Genomic DNA, 10,705 nt, shown 5'->3' on the forward strand with positions numbered 1-10,705 from the left:
ACCAGGGCTGAAAGAGAGAGTTTTTGGGGAAGGGCTTGGGCCTTGCACATTCTTGCACATTAATCAAGTCCTTACACTGAAAGATTCTCTGAGCACAGAACTAAGAGTAACCACTGAGAACTGGTGGGTGCCCCCAACAAAGCAAGCAAACAAACAAGCAAACAAACAAACAAATGTCCGGGTTGATTTTGTGATAAATAGTATTAATAGAAAAAAATAGAAAAATATTGGCTATCTGCTGCCAATAATTAATGTTTTACCCTACCTAAAATACTGTTTGATTTTCTAAACAAAAAACACAGACTGGATAAGATTAAACTAAGTCTTAAAAAATAACCTTACAGCCAGACTTTAGTTGATATTGCTATAAACAGCAGACATAAGATTTCTTAAAATTGCTTATTTGGTAAATGCTAGGCTCTGCAGATTAGGTTTTGAAATGTCTATATTTTTATTATGCAGTATACTAAGACTGTTCTTTGTTTTAATTTTAAATTATGAGTCAGCCCCTTACCTTCACTCGGATTTTTGTGTGTCTGTGTCATGATTTAATTTGGGTTTTCTTATCTAGTGCCATGATTTAATTTTGGTTTCTTATCTCTTTCTGTGTTCCCTTGTTGGAAGAGCATAAATCAGAATGGCAAGGGTTGTCTCTTTGTCACAAACCATCATAAATAAGCCCGAAGAACAGGCCATAAAAATGTAAGAAATTCTTAGATTAAAAAACATGAGTAATGTTTTCTACCCACCTGGTGTTCAGAGGTAAAAGTACAGTGTGCAACTAGTAAATTATTAACACTTTTCTACCAGGGATTTCCTCCTTCCCGAGACTCTGTGGTTATTAGTTTTAGAAGGTGAGAGGTGCTAAACATGATCAACACACTTTATAATTGTGTATTTTAAGGAGGAATAAGATAATTTATCCTAATACTTCAACAATTATGATAAATATAAAACAAGAGTGTCTAGCATATTTTGGGGGAGAACAAAGAGTTTGATCTATTGGAAACACATTTTCTTTCTTTTGTTGTCCCACACTCAGCGGTGCTCAGGGCTACTCCTGGCTCTGCACTCTGGGGTCAGCCCCGGTGGTGCTCAGGGGAACATCCGTGGTGCCAGGGATCGAACCCAGGTTTGACTTGAGCCAGACAAGTGCCTTCCTCGCTGGGCTCTCTCCAGACTCCTTTTTCTTTTTCTTTTTTGGAAATCACTCAAGGAGACAATTCTAAGAATGCAAAAGTGAAAGCAGCTTCTCTGGGCTTTATTTCTTTTTCATCTCTAGCCAGCATCCAATAGCTGTCATTCATTGTTCATTCATTCATTCAGTATTGAACACCCACTCTTTTTTTTTTTTTTGCTTTTTGTGTCACATCCGGCGATGCTCAGAGGCTACTCCTGGCTCTGCACTCAGGAATTACTTGGGGTAACTCGGTGCTCAGGGGACCATATGGGATGCTGGGAACCGAACCCGGGTCAGCCACGTGCAAGGCAAATGCCCTACCCGCTGTGCTATCGCTCCAGCCCCAAACACCCACTCTTAGTAGGGACAACACACAACCAACAAGCGTCCAGGGGACCAGCCCCCAGGGAGATGGCAGGTGGGAATGGGCGGATACAGAGGTGGACGCGGGGAGGACCCACGGGCAGCTAGATGGGGGGGTGCAGAGCCTTTGCACGAGGAGACTCGATTCACCCTGGGGCCTTCCTGGAGGGCGAGTGTGGCAGGGGGGAGACGGGTGTGGCCGGGAAGCTTGCCCAGCTCAGCTTCTCTCCGTCACGCGTGAAGGAGTGGCCGTGGGCCTGCTCTCAGCCTGCTCTCCGCGGTTCACTCCGGCACCTCCACGTGTGCATGAAGAAACACGGGCTGCGGGGCAGCGAGACCCTGGCAGCCCGGCCTTGGGGCCTGCTTCTGAGAACGCCCATTCCTCAGAGATCCCGGGGTGGACGAGGCCCTTAGAGAGGCCCACAGAGAAGGGGCTACTATGTGAATGATGCTTGGAGGGCCCACTCGGGAGGGGAGATGCGCGCTGAGAGTAGACTATGGACCCAACAGGATGGCCGCCAAGTACCTGTATGCAAACCACAACACCCAAAAGGAGCGAGAGAGTAAGAGGGAACGTGTCTGCCACAGAGGCGGGGGCAGGGGGAAGGGGTGGGGGTGGTGGGAGGGATACTGGGAACATTGGTGGTGGAGAATGGGCACTGGCTACTCGATCACTGTATTGTATGACCGAAGCATAATCATGAAAGTGTGTAAATCTGTACCTGTACATCTCGGTGATACATTAAAATAAAAACAAATAACAACAGTGGCCGTCAGAGGGGCTGGAACCATAGTGCAGCCGGGAGGGTGCTGGCCTTGCACGCGGCTGACCGGGGTGTGACCCCCAGCATCCCATGTGGTCCCCCAGCCAGGAGTGACTGCAGAGTGCAGAGCCAGGAGTCAGCCCTGAGCATCTCGTAGTGTGGCCCCCGAACCCAAGTAAGATCAACGCCCACAGCCAGGGTCGCATCCCCGCTCTGGGCCAGGAGTTCGGGCCACGGTCCGGTCCGGCTGGAACCTGGGTGGCCGGGCCCAGCGGGCCAGGGTGTGGAGCAGGAGCCTGGGCTGGGGCTTTTCTCGGGGAGGGATGGGAGGGAGCCTGCGCTGCCCGCTGACCTCAGCTGACTTTCCAGCGGCCGGGCCAGGGGGGCGGGGTGGAACTTTCCAACACCACCTGATCCCCGCCTGGTGCCCTGTTGACAGCCTGTTCCTCGGCGGGGCTTAGCGGGGTGCCAGCCTGTTGGTCCTACTGTCTGGAGACCAGCTGAGCCCTGGTCTGCAAAGGCCCTTGGGGGGAGCAAACGGGGCGTGCAGGGTGGGCACAGGCTCGTCTCAGCAGACACGTGCCGCGACGGGCACCCCCACTGGGACTCCCCAGAGCCGGGGTGGGGGCAGGAGCAGCTCAGCTGCTCTTTGATGTCCCAGTGGGGGGGGGGGGGATGGCCATGCAAGGGGGGAAACTGCCAATTGCCCCAGGAGGAAGTGCTGAGTCGGAGCAGCCACGGAAAGTTCCAGAATCCACAGGATGCACCAGAGGCGTCTGAAGGGCCTGGTGTGTGGGGCTCACCCGAGAGTGGAAGCCGCCCTGGGGGCCGGGCGGTGGGTGCCCAGGGGTCTTCAGGGCCTTAGGGCGTCGGAGCAGGGAGAAGCCAGAAGGTTTGATGGGGAAACGCAGCTTCCGGCGAGAGGCCCCGGGGGCCCTGCGTGCGGGTCGCGGAGGGTGGGCGCCCCTACGGAGTCCCTCCTGCCCCAGCTGCCCCCGGGGGCCGCTTTCTGCTGGGCTCTGAGGTCACCTCCCGGCTGCCCCGCCGAGGCCGGGCTGTGCTTCCAGCGGGCGCCACTGGGGGGCCTCAGCGGCCCGGGAAACCAGGCCAGTGGCCCAAGGGACCGCAGAGACAGGGGCCCCCAGCACCGCCCTGGCACAGTCCCGCAGGGGCTCTGCAGGAGACAGAGAAACTAGCGCGGGGCTCCCGCTCTGGAGACCCTGCACGGTGCCTTTCTCTCTCTCTCTCTCTCTCTCTCTCTCTCTCTCTCTCTCTCTCTCTCTCTGTGTGTGTGTATGAGTACGAGTATGCCCGGTCCTCCCTTCTCTTCCCTCCCTGCACGGTGTTTTCTTGTGTGTGTGTGTGTGTGTGTGTGTGTGTGTGTGTGAGTCTGAGTATGCCCAGCCCTCCCTTCTCTTCCCTCCCCCCTCTCTCCCACTCTCTTCCCCTTTTCATCCCCCTCCCCTCCCTTCCCTTCCCCTCCCCTCCCCTCCCCTCCCTTCCCTTCCCCTCCCCTCCCTTCCCTTCCCCTCCCCTCCCCTCCCCTTCCTTTTCGCTTGCTTCCTTGCTGCCAGTGGGGTATAATATTTTTCCCTCTTTTTAAATTTGTGATGAACTAGAGCAGAGGGTTCCAATCTTTATTTGTCCCACTGTGCTCTTTTGAGAGAAAATAAAAAAGATTCAGCACCCCCCCATCTACCCTCTAAAAGTGAACAAACACAAAACACAGGTGTCCCCCCTTCCATTGTCCCTGAGGACACTGCTATTGTCCCAGATCCTTCCAGCCCCCGCCCTCCCTCCCTCCCTCCCTCCCTCCCTCCCTCCCTCCCCCCTCCCTCCCTCCCTCCCTCCCTCCCTCCCTCCCTCCCTCCCTCCCTCCCTCTGGGAGACAGTGAGTCCCCGCTCAAGCACTGCCCCTGCCCCGTCTCCCCCAGACCTTCACTGCAAGGTCCTTTGCAAGGGCAGAGTTCCTCTTAGTCACCCGCACGGGAAGAAAGAATTTGGGAGTACCAAGCACGAGGAAACCCGGGGAACGGGATGGGGGGGGAAGCTGCTCTCCCTGTGGGCTCATAAGCCGCCGCGGAGGGGACTGGAGAGGGGACGGCAGCGAAGGTGCTGGCCCTGCACGTGGCCCACCCAGGTTCCACCCTTGACACCCCATCTGGTCCCCGGAGCCCCACTGGGTGTGTCCCCAAACACAAACAAACAAGGACTGGGAGGGTTCTGTGCTCACCTGGGTTGAGAGCTGCTCTAGCCCTGTGCCGCCTTTCTGCACGGCATGCCCCCTCAAGGAGAGGCGTGGGGACTGGTGTTTAAAAAAGCTCCTGCAAGATCCTGATGGCCACTGAAGCAGGTGTGGGCTGGGGGTCTGCGGCGATTGTCCCCACAGTGGCTCTCACCGTGTGGCTCTCACCACCCTCCGCGTGGCCGGTGGGTCACTGAATCACTTAGGAATTCCTCATTTGAGCGTTGCCTGTAATTGCTCAGTGGAGAAGTTTCCACCTGAAAGCCTCCGACTGCGCTGAGCATCAACCTCAGACATATCCTGGGCTTCATCTCCCCCAAAGCCTAGTGAGCACAGAAGAGCTGTTTGTGAAGGAAGGAAAGCCACAGCCTCACCTCCGCACAGGTAGAATCAGCCAAAGCGGGCACGGGACCCCATTCCACACTGGACTCAGCCTTGGCTGAAGACCCTTCTACTTCCCCAGGAGCCAGAGCCTCCCCTCCGCCCCCCGCCTCCCCAAGGAATTCTGTTCCAGGGCCCAAGACAAGCCCAGTGAAGAAGTACTTGCTTTGTGTGTTCTGACCCATTGAATCCCCTGTGGGACACGAGCGTGGTTCCTTTAACCCCACCAGGAATGAGTCTTGAGCACTGAGCCAGGAGTAAGCCTGAGCACAGCGTGGTGTGGCCCTGCCAAGAAGAGAAAATCAAACGAGCACTCACGAAGGCACAGTTGCTGGGACATTGTGGGACCAAAACTCAATCAGAGCAACTTTGTTGTTAAGAAAGCAAAACCGAAACCAAATCAGCGAGGGACAAAACCCCAAAGTCAGAGGGATTCTGCTTTGCTCAGGGCAGGGGGGTCTAGCAGGGAGAGCCCGGCTCGTGGGGCTGGGATGGACAGAGCGCAGCTCTCCGGGGTTTCGGAGGCCCCCTGAGCACTGTTGGGCGGCCCTGGTGGTCTCAGGGTCCCACAGGGCCAGAGCAGCAGCAGCTCTGCAGGCCCTGCCATGGGACCCCTGGAAAGGACCCTCAGTAGGAAAGAGACGGAGGAGGTCCAAGGGGATGTAAGCTTCTTTCTGGAAAGGATTCCCTTCCGGGCTCAGGAAAGGATTCCCTTCCGGGCGCAGGAAAGGATTCCCTTCCGGGTTCAGGATGCTCTCAGCAGCCTTGGGCGTTTCTGCTCTCGTCTGAGAGAACTCATGGGCTAGGGAAGACCAAAACACTTCGTTGGGACCAAAGGGCCGGTGATGTGTGAGGGGCCCTCTGGCCGCCTCTGTGTTCTGGAGTCACTGCGTGGGAATCCACAATCATCCCGAGAAAGGAAGCTTAGCAGTGCGCAGTGAAGGGGGCTTAGGCTGCTCCCAGTTTCCTGGACACACAACACACACACACACACACATTTTGCCTGTTCATGTGTGTTCCTAGAGGTATTTCTACATGAATGATGCACACAGTGTGCCCTTCCTCCCACCACCCTCCAGAGAGAGAGAGAGAGAGAGAGAGAGAAAGAGAGAGAGAGAAGAGGAGAGGAAAGTGGAGTGGGAAAAGAGGAGAGAAGAGAGTGGAGAGGTGAGAAGAGAAAGAGGAGAAAGAGGAGAGAGGAGAGGTGGTGTGAGGGGAAAGAGAGAGAAGAGAGAAGAAAGAGAAAGAGGAGAAAGGAGAGAGGGGAGAGGGGAGAGAGGAGAGAGGAAGGGTGAGGGGAGAGAAGGGAGAGAGGAGGGAGGAAGGGAGAGAGGAGAGGGGGGAGAGGAAAGAGAAAGAGAGAGAGGTGAGAGAGGAGAGAGGAGAGGGTGGAGAGGAGAGAGGGAGGGAGGGAGAGAATGCCTCTAGCTTGGTTTTAGGAAGCCTGTGGCTGGGGGAGCGCTTATTCCCACACAGGTGCAGGGGCCCGAGGGACACTGGAGTCATCAGACAGAGTGTCCAGGGGCTGCAGGGTCGCAGGTTTGCTCACTCATCCCCCCGCTAAAGGCCATTCTCCCACTTTATAAGCGGTGCCTCCGAATCAACAGACTACGAATGTTGGGGTTGAGAGTGGACCTCAAGTCTCGCACTGCAGCCCATGTCTCCAGGGTTTACTGACAAGCCTCCCCATACGGGAATCGCTACTGACGGGAAACCGAGGCTTTGAGCCCCGTAGGCTGCTTTCCAAGGACTGGCTGCTCCGCAAATGACTGAGAGTTCTCGTCCCCAAGTAACTTCTGCTTGAGATGTTCTGAACTTACCACTAGGAAGGGGATATTCAAGCCACCTTCGGGGCTAGGAATTCTGTCTCTTATTCCTAGCAGATTATGTGCAGGAATTCTTTCAGAGAGGGGACCTCTCTCCCTGACAAGTTTCTCTATTCCAAACAACTTCCCTATATGGACCTGACGTCTGCCCGTTTCTATGTCCAACCACAACAAAAGTCAAGCTTTTCTACACCAAAGAAAACGTTTCTACCAAGTTGCCCAGATGGGGTGAGAGATGGCTGCCTTTTTCCGGCGAAACCTTTGGTTCTTTTCAAAACACCTGTCATTTGTTGTTACTTTGAGAATCTTGATGATATTCCGTGGACATCCTTCAATTTCTCAATATTTCCTCTTCATTGGGTTCTCCAAAGCTTGAGCGTTTGCCGTAAGGAGGGCAAGAGCCAAATGGAGAACATCTTTGCCTTTGTTCTGCCACCTATGGAACACAGGCGGTGTCTGCACATCTGGGGAACTGAGCTGAGTTTACTCGGTCCTTAGGGAAGGCGGGGGAGGGGGCGGGGGGGGGAGTGTGCTGGTGTGTCCAGCTCCTCCTGTGCATGTGTGATTCGTGGGATTTCCCGTGGAAAGTCCTTACTCTATAAACTCAAAGAATTATTTGCAGTGCCAGCTCAGAGTCCAGCATTTTCATTTAGGTCACTCAAACCCATGCAAGGATTGAGTCATCAGAAGGGGGAGGGATGAGCTACTGAGACGAGCTGGGAAATGGGAGAGATCGACCTGAACTTGGTCCTCAGAGCAAGAGTCAAGAACAGAAGTGATTTGTGTGTTCAGCCTTAGGAATCTTTCCAATGGATGCAGATTCATGGAAGGAAATCGAGAGTCATACTCATTATTTTCTTAAAATCATCTATATTTTCTTTAGAGAGTTCACTTTATGTCCAAGCAATAAATCTGCCTTGAAACATTACTTTCTTTAAAACAGAAATCTTAACTTTCAGCACCACTCGGTCATTTCAAAATCGCATGGAGCCAAAGACAGCTACATTGACCTCTAGAGTTGCATATCTGAGTTGGCTTGCCTAGGTCCGTTGATACGGTACACATATAAGCCCTAATACTAATATAAAACGCAAACTTCACACTTAAAAGGGACTGGAGCAAATTGGCCATCTCCAGGGCTAGCAGAACAATATTTGATTAGTCTGACCAAGCTCTGTTCTCTGGATCATGCAGTAACTCTGGACACTTACTTGAGCCTGAGACTCCGAGGCCCCAGGCTGCGGTGGGTGGCGTTGCTAACTAGGGTGGGGTGCAGACCTCTGCCCACCTGTCCCAGCCTTTATAGCAGAAAGTCCTGTACATGCAAAGGCACCGTGTCTGCACTCCTAAACAGCGGTGGCAGAACCAAGTCTTAAAAAAAAAACACCCCTAAACCCACACAGTGGGAACCCCCTTGGACATATCTGCTCGTTTCATCAGGGCTCTGTAGTTTTGGGGACACGAGCGGAGCTCAGACATATTGGAAATAAAACTTTGGCAAAGGGAAATAGATAAAGAAACCCCCACACTGGGAAGGGTGATGTGTGCGGAATATAGACTAGAGACTGAACACAATGGCCACTCAACACCTTTATTGCAAACCACAACACCTAATCAGAGAGATCAAAAGGGAATACCCTGCCATAGTGGCAGTGTGGGGTGGGGGGAGACGGGACTGGGGAGGGTGGGAGGGATGCTGGGTTAACTGGTGGTGGAGAATGGGCACTGGTGAAGGGATGGGTTCTTGAACTTTGTATGGGGGAAACATGAGCACAAAAATGTATAAATCTGTAACTGTACCCTCACGGTGATTCACTAATTAAAAATAAATAAATTATTAAAAAAAAAAAGAAACCCTCACACTGAAGTCCGGGACGAGGCCTCCGGCTTCCTCCTGTAGCAGGTAAGGAGGGTCCGGGCACAGACTGGAGGTGAGTGGTGAGCCTTTGTGGGGTGCAGAGCCCGGTCACCCTTCGAGGGCTCCCCAACACTGCCCTAACTCCAGAGGGTGTTTGTGTGACATTACATCCCGTGAGGGGTAGGATGAGGTGTGGCCGTAGCCCTGAGGTGGACACATCCTGGGGCCAGGGGTGAGTCACCAGAGCTTGACCCATCCCGTCATCAGAAACAAAGAGGGCGACTCTTCCTGCACTGGGGCCTACCCACCGCGTCCGCGATAGAGAGAGTCAGGAGACAGAGAGGAGGAGCCGGCCTGCCTCGGGGATGAGGGGCCGCCCAGCCCCCAGCCTCAGCATGAGGGGACGCCAGGCACCCCGAAGAGCCTGAACACTTTCAGGGCGCTCAGGGTGGCCTTTCCTGGGGCTCATGCGAGAGTCGCGTGGATAAAGAAGGCTGGAAAGAGGCAGGGAGTGAAGCACGCATGCGCAGACACACAGGGACACGCACACTTCATACACACACATTCACACTCACACACTTTCATACACACACTTTCTTGTACACATACAAACGCACTCACACACTTCCATTCATGCTCTCAGACATCCTCGTTCATGCACATGCACTGATACACACCCTCTCTTACACACACACACGTTCACACACTCTCATTTACAACACAAAACACACACACAATTTCATTCATGCCCTCAGACATCCACGTTCATGCACATGCACTGATACACACCCTCTCTCACACACACATGTTCACATACTCTCATTTGCAACACAAAACACACACTCACACAATTTCATTCATGCCCTCAGACATCCTCATTCATGCACATGCACTGACACACACCCTCTCTCACACATACACACGTTCACATACTCTCATTTACAGCACAAAACACACACTCACAATTTCATTCATGCCCTCAAGCGCCCTCTTTCATGCACACACACATACACACTCACACCCCCCTCATACACAGACTTTCACACGCTCTCGTATACGTAGAAACACACCCTTTCACATGTGCTCTCATAACCCTTTTTCACACACACACACACACACACACACACACACACACACACTCTCTTAAGACTTCTACACACACACACACACACACACATACCCCTTAATACGCCCCACATGTGTCCCCATGCTCCCAGCTTCTCATTCACACGCGCACTCACATTCGCACTCACACACATTCACTCCCACACAGTGCGCACCTCAGGGGCTCAGAACGTGCGTCCCAGGGCGCAGGCGTCAGCACCTGCTGCACTGGGGTGTTCTCATTGGCTGTTGGGCTCCGAGGGCTGCACCCCGTATGGGCGGAAGAAATGATTGCCCGCTCTAGGGAGCCCTAGGGCCCCCAGCGTCCCATCTGCCCCCAGGGCCGCACCTGCCTCCTCCAGTGCCCCTCAAATCTGCATTTCTACTGACCAAAGCAGCCTTGCAGCCTTGCAGCTTTGTGGGCCTGTGTGTGTGTGTGTGTGTGTGTGTGTGTGTGTGTGTGTGTGTCTAGATTTGTGGTTTCTAACTGCAATTTCTTCTGGAGACAAATTACTCGGTAGGTCAGGTGGCTGGATCATCTGCTCTGAAACCTTTGGCGATCTCCTGGACACTGGCGCACAGCCGTGCCAGCCTGGCATTCCCCGACTGTTCTCACGATGCTAAGGAGCATGACGTGTGTGTGGCCTCCTCGGTGACAAAACCCTCAGGGGGCCGCAGCTCCCTGGTGCCCACACGCTGCCTGCATGGACCTTTCCCAGCAGAGGGGCTGCTCCCTGCCCCCAGCCTTCCCCATCATTTGGTGTTCTTCTCTTTTTTTTTTCTAATTTATTTTTATTTTTTATTTTTTTGCTTTTTGGGTCACACCCAGCGTTGCACAGGGGTTACTCCTGGTTCTGCACTCAGGAATTACTCCTGGTGGTGCTCAGGGGACCATATGGAATGCTGGGTATTGAACCCGGGTCAACTGCGTGCAAGCCAAATGCCCTTCCCGCTGTGCTGTCGCTCCAGCCCCATGTGTTCTTT

This window comes from Sorex araneus, chromosome 1 (assembly GCF_027595985.1).
Source record: "Sorex araneus isolate mSorAra2 chromosome 1, mSorAra2.pri, whole genome shotgun sequence".
In the NCBI taxonomy this organism is placed as follows: domain Eukaryota; kingdom Metazoa; phylum Chordata; class Mammalia; order Eulipotyphla; family Soricidae; genus Sorex; species Sorex araneus.